The 17,973-nt window shown below is 40.9% G+C and overlaps 1 protein-coding gene and 1 pseudogene across 7 annotated transcripts in view; both read left to right on the forward strand.

The window, feature by feature from the left end:
• Positions 1–17,973, forward strand: part of LOC309623660 (uncharacterized protein) — a gene marked incomplete at its 5' end in the record, with an annotated part of 202,569 nt that overhangs the window by 72,235 nt on the left and 112,361 nt on the right. Inside the window, one exon of one of the 6 annotated variants that reach the window (XM_082380749.1) lies at positions 4–627. The exons of the other annotated variants lie outside the window; for them this stretch is intronic. Of the gene's footprint in view, positions 1–3; positions 628–17,973 lie in introns of those variants that run through there. 6 annotated transcript variants of the gene reach the window in all.
• On the forward strand, positions 629–17,755 carry LOC309623668 (large ribosomal subunit protein uL6-like; annotated as a pseudogene). The gene is made up of 2 exons: positions 629–15,740; positions 16,026–17,755. The product of its transcript is annotated as a large ribosomal subunit protein uL6-like (transcript).

Here is a 17,973-nt window from a genome sequence, read left to right on the forward strand (position 1 = left end):
TAGGTTCACCAAAAGAGCCCAAAGTCATGAAAATGTCCTGCACCAAGATATCTCTAGGAGATCTGAGTTAGAGCTTTCTGATGATGCAGTGTTATCAGTGACTGAAGGAGAGCCTGATAAAGATCAATGCTCAGTATATTACTTTACACACAGTAGGCGTTAAGTTAAATGCTGTTGGGTAAAAAAACCAAGATTAACTCTTAAATATTCACAAAGGTTCAGATGTAATTCTGCCTAAAGTCAAGAGGATGAGCTCCATGTAGACAAAACATCTATGATTTTTAAGTAACTTTGCTATTTTCAATACATGTATAAATGTAAAAGTAAAGTTTTGTGATTAAGTTCACAACTCAAAAAAAAGAACTTTGGGCTTCCCTGGTGGCACAGTGGTTAAGAATCCGCCTGCCAATGCAGGGGACACAGGTTCGAGCCCTGGTCCGGGAAGATCCCACATGCCACGGAGCAACTAAGCCCGTGCGCCACAACTACTGAGCCTGCGCTCTAGAGCCCGCATGCCACAACTACTGAAGCCCACGCGCCTAGAGCCCATGCTCCGCAACAAGAGAAGCCACCGCAATGAGAAGCCCGCGTACCGCAACGAAGACCCAACGCAGCCAAAAAGAAATTAATTAATTAATTAATTAATTTTTTTAAAAAAACCAAACTTTGTGGAACTTGTGGTACAGAAAAATGTAGAGACTGTAATTATGTAGCCTATTGGGGTCCATTCTCTTTGGGGAATTGATTCCACTGTAATGGATTTTTAAAATTTTACAGAGACACTTTGTAAACTAAGATTGGGTTTGTTGGTCCTAATAGGGCCAAATTTAATTTCAGGGTCTCCGCCTCTCTCTTGTGTTCTCCCCACTTATTAAATGCGTGGGCTCAGGTTAAAAAGATAATCAAAGGACCAAGGGGAAGATAATATAAGGTCAACATCTTCTCCCCATTCCCACTTTCAGTTGCTTTCCAGTCTACTGAAGTTGTTCTTGTCAAGGCCACTCCAGGTGGCTAGATCCATTGGCCAATTTTTCCTCCATATCTTACTTGACTTCTCAGCAGTATTTGACACAACTGACATTACCTCTTTCATGAACTATTTTCCTCATTTTTCTTTCAGAACACTTTTCCTCCTACCTCAGGGGCTGATCTCCCTCAGTCTCCTTTATTGGATCATTCTCTTCTCCACAGCCTTGAAACATTAGTGGTTCCCACAGCTCAGGCCTTAAATCCCTTGTCTAGCTATAGTCACTCTCATTTCCATGACTCAAAACCATCTGTTGACTGATGACTCCGAAATATATGTATCCCCAACCCCATCTTCTTCCTGAACTCTCTTGACTTATATAAGCAACTGACTACCCCACATCTCCACTTGGATCCCAATAGACATATTCACCATTTTCTCTGTGTTCTAACGTAGATAAGTTCAGCTATTTTTACTTGCCTTAAAACTTTCAAGCTTTTAATTAAGCATATAAATGTTCAGAAGTACATATAATTATCATAAATACTGCAGTTTACTACATTCAAAAGAGGTGACTTGTTTAACCTTATACATTGTAGAAATTATAAGCCTAATTTTAAAATGATTAAGTAAATATCAGAAACTAATACCATTCTTAAAAATTGCTACCTGTCTTTCACTGTCAGTATCCACATTATAAATAGTGGTGTGATTTTCAGGTGATTGCTGCATGCTTTCTTATTCATCCATTAGCGTGATTATGTTCCAACCCAAATCCAGCTGAAACCCAATGGAGTTTGCTTATGTAATTGACAATTTATGATTGTACAGCTTTTTACAATTTTTCTCTTATAATGTATCCCTTGAGATACACTGAGAACACTGAGTGAAATAAGGCAGGTATCATTTTTTTTTCCTGCCAAAAATTGAGGCTGAAAGAGACTTGGTGATTTGCCCTAATCACACAATATAAATGTTGTTGTTGCCTTTTGAACCCTGGGTCATCTGACTCCCAGCTCCATTCTTCTCCCAATACCTTAAGGTATTTCCCCTTCAAAGTAACATCGACGAAGTTTTTCAGGCAAAACACACAGTAAAGTCATGACAAGAAGGATCAATTTTTTAATTTATAATTTTCAGTGATTATCCATACTATTAAGAAAATTGCACTATCCCCTTGCCATTTTTCCAGAGTGAGCAACCTGCATTAGATATTCCTCTCTGTTGATGTTTCCTAGTTTTAAAAATTATCTTTAATTATCCAAAAGATAAACAAATAAAATGGAGAAACAGAGAAAGAAGCAAATAACATTAACTTTCAAATGAGCATTCCAAGGGAAAAGAATTGATTTTCCACACACATTTGGGCTTATATTCTGATAAGCAGGAGATCAGTGTTCAGCTTCATGCTGTTTTTCTGAAGCCCCTTTATTTATTTTTCATCAATCTGTCTCCCTTGTGTGCCTGGTGCTCAGTAATCTGCTCATCTCCAGCGTGATCCATACTATAATCCATTGCTTCTCCTTCCATGCATTTTAATGAAGCCATTTTTACCTCCTTTATATAACTGCTGTCCTGATTTCATACTACAACCATTAGTATGGTTATGTCCTGATTTCATACTACAACCATTAGTAACCATTTCATACAATAACCATTCATTGTCACATCATTGAAAGCAAATCTTTAAAGAAATAACTCAAAAAAATGGGATGGATACAGATTTCTGATTCCTTTTTTTTTTTTTTTTTAAGAGAGCTTTGTGAACTCAGCAGCATTTTCATCATTTCGTCTTCAGTAGATGCTCAGGGTTGGAAATAGGTATCCCCTGAACACCAATCCAAGTGAGAAAAACATTGGCAGTCAGAATCTGTGTGCCAGAGCTGCTGGGTCCCTCTGTCCTCTTCATGCCCCATCACTTGGCTGGATGCTCTGAACTCCTGCCCCCTGCCCTGGGCTGCCCTTTCGGGAGGGCTTCTGTAGCTGTGGAACCATAGAAGACCTGTGTAAGAAGTACTTGCTTGTCATTGCTGTTTGGCTTCCGTCTTCCTGCTAGCTTGTCTTGCTCCTCTGTTTCCTGCCCATTGTTCTGGACTTGGACCTTCTGCTCTGCTCTGCTCACTGGCGTTTATGCATTCCAGGCCTGTATTTGTCTGCCTGGCTTCTGACCCTTGCTCCCTGTGTGAGGTCTGATTCATGGCCTTTCCCTGACCCTGGTGTCCTGGCTAATGTCCTCTCCTGGCTGTTCTCAGGGGACCAGGGTGCTCCTTGTTCTGAACTTCACCTTCCATGTCTCGCCTCAGCTTGCCTCTCCCTCCCTTCTCAATCTTGCCTTGGATTTCTGGGTCATTCATTCATTCAACAACGAACTACTAAATGCCCAATGTGTGCTGTTGATACAAAGATAAATAAGACAGGCTCTGCTCGTACAGAATTCACCAACTAGAGGATAAATCGGCCCCAAAAGAGGCAGATCCTGATTTTGTGAAGCTTATGTAAATTTGGGGGCCCTTGTTATGAAAAAGAATGCAAAGTTATGAATACACACTTAGGAAGAGGCCTTGGAAAGGGTCTATGTGAGCAAGATCCCTGAAACTTTATTACATAGTAAATTCACCTGTGTGGATAGATAATTTTTAAAAGGAGTTAAGTTGTGGGGTAGAGCTATGCAGGGGACCAAGGAAGGGCGAGTAACCTACACCTGGATGTCAGGGATGGCTTCCTGGGGAGGTTACTGCCAATGAGTTTTATAGCTGAGTACTATTTAAGTAGATGAAGAAGAGAGGGAAGGAGAAAGAGGCAGACAAGGCCTTGCAGCAGAGGGTCCAGCATATAAACGTAGACTGTAATGAGTCCTGGCTGCTCCCAGCAGCTCTATTTTGCTGGAGGATCAAGTGAAGTTGGAGAAGGCAGTTGGTACTAAAACTCTGAGAATCTGTGCCACAGTAAGGCTCTTGGATTTTTCCTGTTGCTTAGGTTTTCATCTCAAACAAACCACTCTGGCAGGAGAATATGCAAGTGTGCATATCAGTTAGGAGATGTGGCAGTTGTTCAAGCAACAGGTGACAGAGATATGAACTAAAGCTATAATAGCAGGAATAGAAAGAAGAGATGGGTCAAGATATATGTGGAAGATTAGATGTAGGGCCAGTGAAGAGTAAAGAGGAAGCTCGGGTGAATGTGAGGATGGCAGGACCATCATACGAAAAGGGGGTAGAGAGGACAATGGTTTAAAGGGATTTGATACGTTTAGTCTTAGGACAACTCATTGGAGGCGTTCTTTTAGAAAAATCATGTCTGAGTCTGAGGCTGGAGGAGTCATGTGGGTAGTAGGTGCAGATTAAAGAAGTATCAGCATATAGGTAGTAATTGAAAGCAAGGGAATGAATGAGCTAACTCAGGTAAGTGTGGAGAGAAAGAAATGGAGGGTGGGATCCCAGGAAGGGCGCTTGGGAAGGTGTCGGAACAAGCCATAGGGAGGTCTGAGGAGGTTGGGAGAGTCCAGTGTCGTAACAACCAAAAGAGTAAAACATGTCAACACGCCAAATGCTGCCGTCTTGCAATAAGAAGACTGAAAAATGGGCATTGGATTTGTTGACAGGAAGTAATTGGAGATGAGGATGAGAGTAGTGATGAGAACAAGCCAGGTTTCAATAGGCTGAGCCCTGGATGAGAGGTGAGGAAGTAGTGATGAGTGTGGAACCCTGGGTGGAGATTTTTGCATGAGAAAATCATCCAATTAGCTCCATTCATTAGCATTAGCTCCAGTCACTAGAATCTAAGGGACTTTTTTTTTTTTTTTTTGAGATGGGAGATACTTGAATATATATTTAAGATGGGAGAGATGCTTGAGCATTTTTATAGCCAGAGAGTTTAAATATTCAGAAGCTGAGATAGAATGTGGGATGGAATAAAGCCTTGTTATCTGTGACCCTGTTTGCTTGTTTTCCTTGGGAACTCCCACTCCTGATCCTATTGCTCCTTCTAAGAGATGAAAATTGTCCCTTTCCAAGGTGGCTAATACAGATCTGGCTGGTTGGTCTTCAGATCTTTCAAGTTTTCTGTCCACTCTGAGGTTCAGTGATTGATTTATTGATGGTCCAAAGAAACATCGGTGTATTTGTCAGCCTACAGTGGTCTTGAGTCAGGCCACCTTGGAATGAGAACAGCAGAAAGCATAAAATGGGGTGAAAAGGAATTATCCTGACCCTCCAACATCCCTCTCCTTTGTAATCATTGTCCCCTCACTGACTTGCCTGGTAGGGAACGATTTGCTTCAAAGGGAATAGCATTATCTAGGGGTAGAAAAAAAATCAAGAAATGGTCAGTTTGCTCTTGCTTCTGGAACCTCTGATTTAGGCCATTGTTAAAACCACTGGTATCCATTCTAGAGGCAAAGGAGATCAAAAGCTACATCCCAGAGGCCATCTCAAAGCCGTGAAACTGAGATCCCATTTGCTGGCAGCTGAGAGCAGCGCAAAGTTGGGCACTGACAATAAATGTGAAAATGCTTTATAAACCAGAACATGCTCTACAAATGCCAGCTATCACAATCCTTTCTGAAAGCTGTTTGCAGAAATATTTGCCTGAAGACCCCACAGTACTCAAAATAAAGCACCAGTAACTCAAAGGCAATTGTATTCCTTTTTAAAGCATATGTTTTACTGCAGCATGAGAAACTAAACCTCATTTTCTGCTTAATGCCCACTTGACAGACTTGGTGGAATCAAAGAGCTGGTCTCCCACCATCTCTCACGTATTGCCTGAGTATGTGCTGAAGTGGGCCTGCTAGCGATAACCAAACACAAAATGAAAAGCACTTTGCCACGGCGCTCCCCGTGACCCCCTGCCTTGACTGCTGTTTAAATGATAAATATCCAGTAAAAACCACAGTACTAGAGCCCAATTAGTATTATTAGTGTTAAAAAGACTTTCACCCATTTCAGGGAGAAAATGTGTATCTACTACATAGTTATGATCAAGGGAATGATGAGCTATGGGCAAATAAAAAATAAAAAAACATTAGGACTCATGGTAAGTGACACATTTATCATTAGTACTCAGAGATACCCTGAAGTTAAAATAGGAACATTGTCTTGTGTGATCTGATTTTTAGAGACAAGGGAATCCAAACGCAGTTACTCTTTCCCAAACTCAATCATCCATATCTTACTTATTGAAACCTAATATGTATGATGATGATTCTATTTCTCTAATTCAAGGCTTTGCTCCTTGCTAAAACAAGTTCTTGGGGGAAGCAGCATTTAAAAGTTCTCATCATTATCCCCTAAATGTAAATGAGTTTCTGTTTTTTCTCTTAAGTAGGAGGGTGTTGCTTCCTAAGTGGGGGTGAGAGGGGGAGAGGAAAGGCAAGGAACAGCCCATGCTTCTCTTCACAGTTTGCTTCGGATCAGGGCAGCCTGAGGAATTATGGCAGAGCTAGTGGTAATTTACCCATATTCATGCATCCAGCCATCCATTGGATATCCATCCAATATCCATCCATCTCTGTGGCATTAGAATCCCAGTTTTCATTTTGAGTAGACACATATTGAGCAAAAGAACATGTTTCTAAATTTCTCCCCATCTCACTCCTTACAGCTAGGGGTGGCCAATAAGATATAGGCAGAAGTTACGTAGCAGAACTTCCAAGAACATTTCTTAGAAAAGTGATAGGACCCTAAGAACATTTTTTTTTGCCTTCCCACCTCCTTTATTTTTCTTTCTCCTAGGAATGCAGATAGGATGGCCTATAAAGGGCTAGTGCTCTGGCAGCCATCTTGTAAGTATGAGGATAAGGGATAGCACCGTCAGAACAGAGAGTTGAAGGGAGCCTGGGTTCCTGTTGACAAAAGGGAGTTCCCACACCAGCCCTGGACTGCTCACCTTTGGATTTCCATTACATGAGAAAGAAAGAAATATTAGTTAAACCACTCTTTTTTTCAGGTCTCTGCTACTCACAGTTGATCTCAATTCCTATCTGATGCAGATGAACATAGACTTTGTAGTAAACACACACACTCACACACACACACACAAATAAAGTAAAGTTTAAAAACCCTGGGCAGAGTTCTGTGTTTATCTTTGGATTCCACAACCAAAGGTGGATAAAGACAATTTGGTAACCTTTCAGAGAAGACCCTCCTCCACACACACACACACACACACACACAGACACACACAAATGCATTACCTTGTCTAAATACATTTATCAAGCATGTGGTTACCTGTAGTATTCTACTGAGTTTCATGATAGAGCTATTTCTTGTTTTCAAGTAGTTCACAATCTCTGATAGATCACACAGATGCAGGCATGATAAACTATTTGAAAAACAATACCTGCAAAGACAAGTTAAAAAGACTAGGTAGATTTGAAGAGAATATAAAAAGTGATATAAAATGTCTATTCAAAAGGATTACTGTACAAAGAATTTTGACCTGGCAGTTCACATATCATGTAAGAACAGAGCAAGTGGGAATGATACCGATCTAGAAAGGATTTTAAGTGAAATGGGAATTCAGGGGTGGATTTACTGAGAAGCCAGTGAAGCTCACCCTTCGTGGCCCCTCATTTGCATGCAGTTCAGATCACTGTTTCTTTCCACTTCGACTTCCCTTGTGTTACACTTCCCCTTGTGTTGGATGGTGGAGGAACAAATAAGGCATCTCTGGGATCCAAATAAGAGGAAGTTGAGATAAGAATGCCTTTAGTTTGCATTTAGTGGGACATAGTTATGAAGGTCACAATCACTTCTGTGTGTAGTAAGTTATTCCTAGCCATCGGGAGTAGGAATGGCTTCCAGAAATACTCCTGCTGCCCACAGTGGCCTCATGACATGAAGGTGCAGAGCCAGAGGTCACACAGTGATATGAACTTGTACTACTACAGCTTCCAATGCTGGAAGTATGTGAACAGTAGAGCAGAACCATGTTTGAAATGCACAGAGCCAGAAGCTACTCTGGAAAATTCTTTTAATCATCTGATGTATAAAAAGTTTTTATTTTTTTAAATTGTGGTTAATTAGACAAAACAAAATTTACCATGTTAACCATTTTTAAGTGTCCAGTTCAGTGGCATTAAGTACACTCACATTGTGCTCCTATTACCACCACCCATCCACAAAACTCTTTTCATCACACGAAACTAAAACTTTGTACCCATTAAACAATAACTCCACATCCCCCCTTCCACCATTCCCAGGAAACCACCATTCTTTCTGTCTCTGAACTTGACTACTCTAGGTACCTCAAATAAGTAGAATCATGTAATACTTGTCCTCTTGTGAATCATATAATACTTGTCCTCTTGTGACTGGCTTATTTCACTTAACATAATGTCTTCAAGATTGATCATGTTGCAGCAGGTGTCAGAATGTCCTTCCATTTAAGGCTGAATAATAGTCCATTTTATGTATATACCACATTCTCTTTGTCCATTCATCTTTTGATAGACACTTGAGGTCCCTCCACCTTTTGGCTGTTGTGAATAATGCTGCTATGACCATGGGTGTACAAATATCTCTTAGAGACCCTGCTTTCACTTTTTTTGGGTATAAGTGATGTGTAAAATTTTAAGTGGAGGATGAGGTTCTCATTGATGCCTAGTTAAATTGGACATTCTTGCCTATGGAAGTTTTTTTACAATGCATTATATGCAATTATAAACACACCACACAGTCTTTTTCTTTTTTGATGGGGATTGCACAACTTAGAACCTATCAGAATTTCTGTACTTGTTGGCACAAACCTACAGTATGACTACAAAATGGCCATAATGTCTATTTGTGAACTCGTGTTTCCTGCATCCCAGCTGTCAAAAAAATATTTTCACCAACCATACTAAAAAGACTGATTTATCTTTCTATTTTCCCTATAAAAAGTGTTATAAGATCATCCTTATGAAGAGGCAATCAAATATTATTCAACCAATTAATGTAGAAAACAATTATAATAGAGGTGTGTCAGGTAATTAAGGAGTAAAACATTTTGTTATTTTCCTGGACTTTGTGGTGTTTTCGGGTTTTGTGAGCTTTAAAAAATTTGTAATTTGTTATGCTCATCTCAGTCTAGATAAATATTCACGTTCTTACCTAATTTTGTATGTGTGATGTTGTACTCTTTTTCTCAAAAAGGGTGCCCCAGTTGTATATGTTTTGGGCTCCACAAAACCTGGATCTGCTGCTGTGGAGGTCCCACAGACCCCGGTGCCGGGCTCAGGAGGTCTCAGTTTCTTTACCTCCCTCCCACTAGATGTCCTGGCTTTCTTGTGACCTGGTGCCTTGTGTAGGGAATGTCTGAGCAGGGCATTTGGGGCCAGGCTGAACAGAGCATTTGGCACCCATGGGTGCTTGGTCATGAGGTGCTGGGTGCCCACAAAGTGTGCTTCTCTTTAGCCAACCACCAGGAGGACCAACAGAGGAGGGCAGGTAAGGGAGGTTCATGTCTAACTGAAGGCTGGGCAGTTGTGGTAATGACTTGGCTCCCACTAGCTTCTGTGAACTCATAGTTATCTTTAAATTCTTGGGCAACTTCCTCAGGAGAGGTTCACAGACTCCTTCAACACTCCCTTCCTACTCGGCCCCTACCCAATATCCCTGATTTCTTTTTAGTCTGGAGGAAATCCCCCCTCTTTCTTTGAGTTTTTATCAGAGGTACTCCCTCATTATGAACATCTTTTCCCTTGTTCCTTAAAAATGGACTTTTGGTCCCCTCGAAAATAGACCCTGGAATCACTAGCAACCCCAAATCGAATTCTCCTATCCTGGGGTGGCAGGTGGGGCTATTATTCTTCAAGTCCTCCCAGGAGGATAAGAGAAAATGTATGTATTCTATCCCTTTAAAGCAGCAAAGCAAGGGAAGAAATACCACATGGTTAAGTTGCCTTATTAAAAGAACCTCACTATTCATATCCTGGCACATACGTGATAAAGATTAATAGAATTTCAGAGTTGTAAGTGAGCCTACAGATCCTCTTGTCAACCCCTATGATTTTACAGATGAAGCATGTACAATCCCTAGAGGGTAAATGATGCAGCCAAGGACGAGGCTCTGTGAGCCGCAGAGCCAGCCCCACTCCAGACCGCTTCGTCTCCAGTCCTGTGTTTTCTCTCTGTCACATTCACGTTAGATATGGTGAGGAAGTTTTAGACAGAGTTGTTGAATGCCATGTTAATACTATTTTATGAAAATGGATTTAAAATTTTTTGCTGGAGGTTGAAAAGAAAAAAGTTCTCATTTATTTGAGTTGGCTTGCCTGTGACCTGCCTGAAGGCTTCAGAAAAGGCTAGATGAATTTTCAAGATCATTGTAGCTTTAATAGTGTATGATATTCACTCATCCATCCTCTTTAGCAGGAATTTCTTGAGGCATCTTCTATAAACAGAGCACAATATTGTGCACACAGAATAAAATAGTTATGGGATAAAAAATGGAATGTAAAACATGGTCCAAGCCCTCTGTGTGCTTAATATCCAGTTGAGGAGCAAACGCTGTGCCCACCGTCCTCCGATATACAAACGCATTTAGTATTAGTACATGGCACTTATCAAAATTATGATACAGAAAATTGAGCACCACGGCATCTGTGTGGGCATAAATGTTTGCTGGACCAAATTCTTCTCCTTAAATTAAGATGAGTGTCAAGATTGTCTTACAGTTATTTAAGAATCATAAGCCATTATTTTGATTGTTTTTCAAGGTAGGACATGCTTCCTTTCACAACCATGTTGAGGCTTGGGTGCATAAGTATGCAGGTGTCCTATGTGGTAGTGCATCTCCTTGATAGGGTAGGCCCTACAAACAGGGAAGCTAACACAGGAGATGGCTAGGAGGAGGCCAGTGCTCCAGCTTGGGTCAGAGGAAAGAATCAGGGTAAATGTCTTGAAATTAGGTATATTCTTTTTTTTTTTTAATAAATTTATTTATTTATTTATTTATTTTTGGGTGTGTTGGGTCTTTGTTTCTGTGCGAGGGCTTTCTCTAGTTGCGGCAAGCGGGGGCCACTCTTCATCGCGGTGCGCGGGCCTCTCACTGTCGCGGCCTCTCTTGTTGCGGAGCACAGGCTCCAGACGCGCAGGCTCAGTAGTTGTGGCTCACGGGCCTAGTTGCTCCGCGGCATGTGGGATCTTCCCAGACCAGGGCTCGAACCCGTGTCCCCTGCATTGGCAGGCAGATTCTCAACCACTGCGCCACCAGGGAAGCCCTAGGTACATTCTTTTGTCTAGGATTTTATCCACTATTTGGGGAGGGGAGTGGTATGCAAAATTATGGTATTTTTGTCTGCAATCCTCAAAGCAACAAAGCAAACAATATTTTTTTTTTTTTTTGAAACATACATTGATTTCCCCCCTCCTTACCCTTGCCCCCTTTCAAGCCTCTAGGCAGTTCTGGACTCCCTACTAGAAGATTCTTCTAGGCTGGGGATATATGTGGGGAGAGATAGAGGAAGTTGATGTGAGAAGAGTTTGGTGAATTCCAGAAGGAGGGTCTCTGCATCTTCTTCCTGAGCAGAGTCCCAAGGAGACGGTAAAAAAGGAGGAATCTGAGGCAAAAAGGGCCCTGTAACTGTAAGAGTCCTGAGGAGTTTGAAAGGCCACAGAGAGGCAGTGTCTGCACAGAGTCCAGGTCTACAGGGTATGGACAGCTCTGTAGGTTTCTGTAGGTTTCCATGGCCTAACCCAGCAGAGAATCACAGAATAGTAACAATGTCTGCATTTGTGGCATGGAAGTAAGAGACAGGGTTGGGGATGTCCCAGCTATGCATGCATGGGCTGCAACCAAGGACCAGATGCCTCCATTGCCAACACTTGGCTTGACATTGACCTCTTGGAATTTAGACACAACCCCAGGGTGAGGGTCAGGGTCTCCAACTAACAAGAGAACTTTCTGCTGTCTAGGAGGGGCAGGGGGAATCAGGCCTTCTAAATAGAAATTAAGTTTTACTATAGAAGAAAAGTTTATTTCTGGCACCCCTGAATTTATTCACTGAGATTCATACCCACTATACCAATTTGTTTTTCTCTGTAAAATATGTCTTAAACAATTACTCTTGTCTTTGTTTGAACTGTTGAAGTTTCACAGGCAGGATTCAGATAAAAATTCGCACAATATTCCTAAAACTGCTTGACTCCTTGTGGTTTCTAACCAATTTTCTGGTAACTGTGCAGAGCTTAGAAACATCAGTCTAAAAATTTGACATGACATTTGGCAGAAATAAAGCCTTTAGCAAAACCCACCAGAGGCATCCTTCAAATGACTGGACTCTGCTGGGAGCATTTCTGGGAAGGTTGTTATGGGCCTATATATGTTGAGACTCTCCTGGAATTTAAAAAATGTGAAACTGGAACTTATCAATGCAGTGTTAGCTAAATTCTTATGCACTGAAAACAGTACCACCTCAGCAGAAGGCAGAAAATGAAGGAATAGAATATGCCCTAAGCCAAAGCACACCAGCTGCCTATTTGTTGGGGGCAGGGAGGGTGAATGGGGAGTGAGTGAGTGATCAGAGGCCAAGTCCTATAAAACCACCTAAAATTTTATGGCCAGGAGGCTTCTGGATGGCTGGCTTTAGATGAGAAGCGAGGACGGGGAGGCCACTTCTCGAGTGTAGATCAAATGTTTTAGATGCCAACAGCACTTAAGTGATAGAGAGGTGGAAAGAAAGACAAGATCGGGGATTCTACGCAGATTAAGTTTTGCACAGTGACTAGGGATCTTTTTTTTAATTGACAAGAAATTCACATAACATAAAATTAACCATTTTAAAGTATACAATTCAGTGGCATTTAGTACATTCACAATGTCATGGGACCACTACCTATATCAAATTCCAAAATATTTTCATCACCCCAAAAGAAAACCCACTGCCCATTAAATATGCTCAGTCCCCCTTCCCCTCTCAAGCTAATGCCTGACAACCACCAATCTGATTTCTGAATCTGTGGATGTATTTTTCAGGATATTCATATAAATGGAATCATATAATATGTGACCTTTTGTGTCTGGCTTGTTTTATTTAGTACATTTGACTCTTGAACAGCATGGGTTTGAACTGGCCCGGTCCACTTATGCACATATTTTTTTCCATAAGTATGTACTACAGTACTATACAACCTGAAGTTGGTTGAATCCCCATATGTGGAAACGTGGATACAGAGGACTGACTTTAAAGTTATACATGGAGTTTTGACTCCATGAGGGTCAACTGTGTAATGTTTTTGAGGTTCATCCATGTTGTAGCATTAGAGTAGTTACCATTTGATATGCTACTTCTGATGGACCACAGAAAAAGTAAAATTTAATTGTGTGTCTATCACCGCTTTGGAAAAAGAGACTTAAGGTCCAGTTCATTTCCCCAAATAGACCTCTTCCTCTTCTGGATTCTTTATCCTCATGTGAAATGGACATTGGCTGTTTTTGCTCACCCAGTCTCTGAGCCCAAAGGAGCAGCTCTTGATTGTGTGTAGGGCACAGTCTTTCCCCCACATAGCCTTTGGAGTTCACGTAATGCTGATCCAACCTCCTCACTTTGGAGGGGCCACTGACCTCAGGCTGTCTAATAAGGACTTTCATCCTATTGGTCACAGTTCAAGATGGACAAGTATTCCAGTTTTGGGGATCCCACGTGGAACTACAGAAATGTGTTTCCTTTCTGTTGGACTTGAAGCTGAGTCAGCCTACCAAGTGTCTCCATGTAAAGAGCCAAGCCAACACAAAAGAAAGCAGAGGGAAAAGAAGGTGTGAGAGAGCTGAATCCTGGGAACATTGTTGAGCCACTTTGTCCAGTCATGTTTAATTAGTTACAAGACTTTTTGTCTTTTCTTATAGCAGTTTGAGTTGGACCTGTCACTCCAAGGCACGGGCATGACCACACTCACGTAGGGCTGGGGCAGTGTGCATCAAGACATTCTGTCCCCATCCCCATGTGTTCTTTGAAGTGAGGACTCCAATACTCTATCTTCTTGGCTTGTGTGGATAGTGCTTTACTCTGTCACAGCAGCACTGGAAAAGTAAAATACTATTTAGTGTTTTGCTATTTACCCACCTACCTATTTATATCTCTCTCTTTACTCATAAGTATTTTTACTATAAGCTCATATGAAAGAAGAAATCTGAACTTTTCCTCTTTGGTTTCATGACATTAGATCCTTGACAGGCATACTCTTTTTCGTTCAATACGTTGAAGGATAAAATTTCATTCAATAGCATAGAAAACAATGTGCGTCATTTTATCAATAAAAAATCTTGAGGAATGACATTTTATATCATCAAATCTTTCTGATTCAAGCTGTCATAAGCACTGTAAACAGAAAAAAAAAATAGCTTTCAAAAATTAGAGTGGCTTTTTTCCTCAGTCTTTTTAGATTCTCATGTTTCACAGTAATAAAGATGGGAACTTTGCATATTCCCTAAAAACATTCTCCTCTCCAACACAACTCAAGGTTTTAAGATAAGCTCCCAACTAAAATTTGGTAAAAAATAACCAGGGGAGAAGTTTCTTTCCATTTTTCTCTTTTGCTTTAATTGAAAAAAAAGAAGATAAATTATAGAGGAATAGTCCCAAGGGCATATTCTTTTCGTCAAGGATCTCTCTTTTCATTGCAGAGATTCACTTCACCTTTGGGCCTTTTGTGAAGAGCACCAGAAATGAAACAGCTTCTTCAAAAATTATCTTGGCATGCAGAGGTTAATGAATTGATTTCTTTAAAGATTCAGATTTTTACATTAAAAAAACTCTAAATAATCTGGTTGAATATTGTAATAGGTTGAATTGTGTCCCCCAGAAAGATATGTTAAGTCCTAACCCCTAATATCTCAGAACGTGAGGGTATTTGGAAATAAGGTCGTTGCAGATGTAATTAGTTAAGATAAAGTCATGACTGGTGTCCTTATAAGAAGATGGTCTTGGGACTTCCCTAGTGGCACAGTGATTAAGAATCCGCCTGCCAATGCAGGGGACACAGGTTCGATCCCTGGTCCAGGAAGATCCCACATGCCACAGAGCAACTAAGCCCGTGCGCCACAACTACCGAGCCTGCGCTCTAGAGCCTGTGAGCCACAACTACTGAGCCCACGGGCCACAACTACTGAAACCCGCGTGCCTAGAGCCCGTGCTCCGCCACTGCAATGTGAAGCCCGCGCACCGCAACGAAGACCCAACGCAGCCAAAAAATAAATTAAAAAAAGATGGCCTTGTGAAAGCAGTGGCAAGTAGTGAGAACACCACGTGACAATGAAGACAGAGATTGGAGTTATGTGGCTGCAAGCCAAGGAACACCAAAGATTGGTAGCAAACCACCAGAAGCTAGGGAGAGGCGAGGAGGGATTCCCCTACAGGTTTCAGGGGGAACAGGGCCCTGCCTGACACCTTAATTTCAGACTTCTGACCTCCAGAACTGTGTACAATAAATTTCGGTGGTTCTAAGCCACCTAGTTTGTGGTACAATGTTGACAGTGCTAGAAAACTAACACATAATTATTTTTATATAATAATACTACTATTTTACAATGATAGAAAAGAAAGAATACCATAAATAAGACCCCTACCTCTATCAATTTCAAAAAACCTTGAGTTCTTTGCCACATCTACCGTGAGAATGAAGACCATCCTAAGCAACTGGACTGTTGATATCCCAGAAAATGTCAACATCACTCTGAAGGGATGCACAGTTATTGTGAAGGGTCCCAGAGGAACCCTGGGGAGGAACTTTAATTACATCAGTGTAGACCCAGTCTCCTTGGAAAGAAAAAGAGAGGCTCTGGGTTGATAAATGGTGTCTTAGTCAGTTCAGGCTGCTCTAACAGAATCCCATAAATTGAGTGGCTTATAAACAACAGAAATTTATTTCCCACAGTTCTGGAGGCTGGAAAGTCCAAGATCAAGGTCCTGGCAGATTCAGTTTCTGGTGAGGACCTACTTCCTGGTTCATAGATATAAAGTCACTAATCCCATTCATGAAGACTCCACCTCTCAAAGGCCCCACCTCCAAATACTACCACACTGGGAATTAGGTTTCAACATATGAATTTGAGAGGAACACAAACATTCAGTCTATAGCAGTGTGGAAATAGAAAGGAACTGGCTACATTTCAAACTATCTGTAGTTCATATACAGAACATGATCAAGAGCAAGATACTGGGCTTCCATCACAAGATGAGGTATGTATATTCTCACTTACCCATCAATGTTGTTATTCAGTAAAATGGGTCTCTTACTGAAATAGAATTTGTTGGGTGAAAAATACATTCGTAGGATTCGGATGAGGCCAAGGCATTGCTTGTTCAGTATTTCAAGCCCAGAAAGATGAGTTAAATCTTGAAGGAAATGATGACTTCATATCAAATTTAGCTGCTTTGATTCACTCACAACGGTTAAAAGCAAGGATATCAGAAACATTTTGGATGGTACATGTTTCTGAAAAAGGAACAGTTCAGCAGGCTGATAAGATCTAAGAGTTGTCCAGCTATGGAAACCACAGGATGCTGGATGATTCCTAAGACCTATTTGTGAAACTTTAAAGATGCAATAAGAGCCCTCTATTGATTTGGGGCTTTTTTCAGAGAGAGAGAGAGAGAGAGAGAGCGCTAGCTAGGTCACTTGGCAGTATTATGATCTACGATCCACGATCCACGATCCTTAAAAAAAAAATCTAGCAATTTCATGTTATAATGTAGAAGACTATAATTATGATAGAGCTCAAAATTCCCCCAAGGGCATGATGGGAAACAAGTGGTGTCCTGTACAGCTGCTGTTTCCTTACACTGGACCCAGCTCCTTAAACCCAGAGGTTCTCAAACTGTTGTGTGAGAACCCTCTTAGTGATCTCTGCATTTCCTCCCTCCCTTCCCTTTCCTCCTACTTCCTCTTGCTCCATTAAAAAAAAAAACCAAAAACCAAAAACTCTATAAAACTACCAAACTAGATTTATGAAAACACTGCTACCCTTTAGATGGGACACCAATGATAAAACTGATTTATTTTTAATGTGATATTTCTGTGTTTTTTTGGCAAACCATAAAATAACTCAAACACACAAGAATTCAGACTGTCAGCCACTTGGAAGACATTCCCAACCTCCAGCCATCCCTGGGGGGCATCTTGAGAATTGCTGTGATAATTACCTGGTGCAGTGGTTTTTAACTCTGGTTGCACATGAAAATCTCCTGGGAAGCTTTAAAAGCCTTCTCACTCTAGATCAATTAAGTGAGACACTCTAGGAATGGGGCCTAGGCATAAGGAATTTGTAAAAGACCCTCAGGTAATTCTAACATGCAGCCAGGGTTGAGTAAAAGTGGTTTAATGTCATGTTTCTTTACTGTTGGAGTCGGAACTCTGATAAAGAGAGGCAGAGGTGAGCACCCATCTCTGCCACTTACTGCCCTCTGCTTTTTATCTGGTTGGAGTTATATAAAGCCTAAGTGGAACTAAGACTAAGCCTGGTAATTGTCATGGCAATGACCTAGATTTTCCTATCAAATCCAATCTTATTTTGGATGGGAGACACAGAAGTGACTCTAGTGAAGTTAAAATATTTCTGTCCCTATTTAGAATATTCAGCATTGAATTCAACAGTTTTCCCATACAATTTCAAACACTAAAACTTTTAAAAAGTTTGATTCTCACCTGAATCAAAAAAATTTATCATTAATTGTAAAGGGTGCTTGATCACAGAGAGTTATCTAGGCAATCAGCATCATATATAGCCTTTAATGCCTCCTGTCTGCTGACTGTGAGTTCTGCATATTGATCACAAATTTGCCAATTTCTCTGCTTATGCTTCATCACTCCCTTCTTTTTATTTTTTTTTTCATTTTTTATTTTTATTTATTTTTTATTTTTTTCACACACACACCATCACTCCCTTCTTTGATTGAATATAAAATAAGCAGGATTTGAAAATCATAGAGCTGGGAGGGACGTGTGGAAACCATTTTATCTAGTCTTCTGAGTTTACAATTGGATGCCTAATCCACTAAGAGAGTCAGGCTACTGATTTCGGACGCGGCA

The sequence above is a fragment of the Balaenoptera borealis genome (assembly GCF_965194805.1).
Source record: "Balaenoptera borealis genome assembly, chromosome: 2".
Lineage (NCBI taxonomy): Eukaryota > Metazoa > Chordata > Mammalia > Artiodactyla > Balaenopteridae > Balaenoptera > Balaenoptera borealis.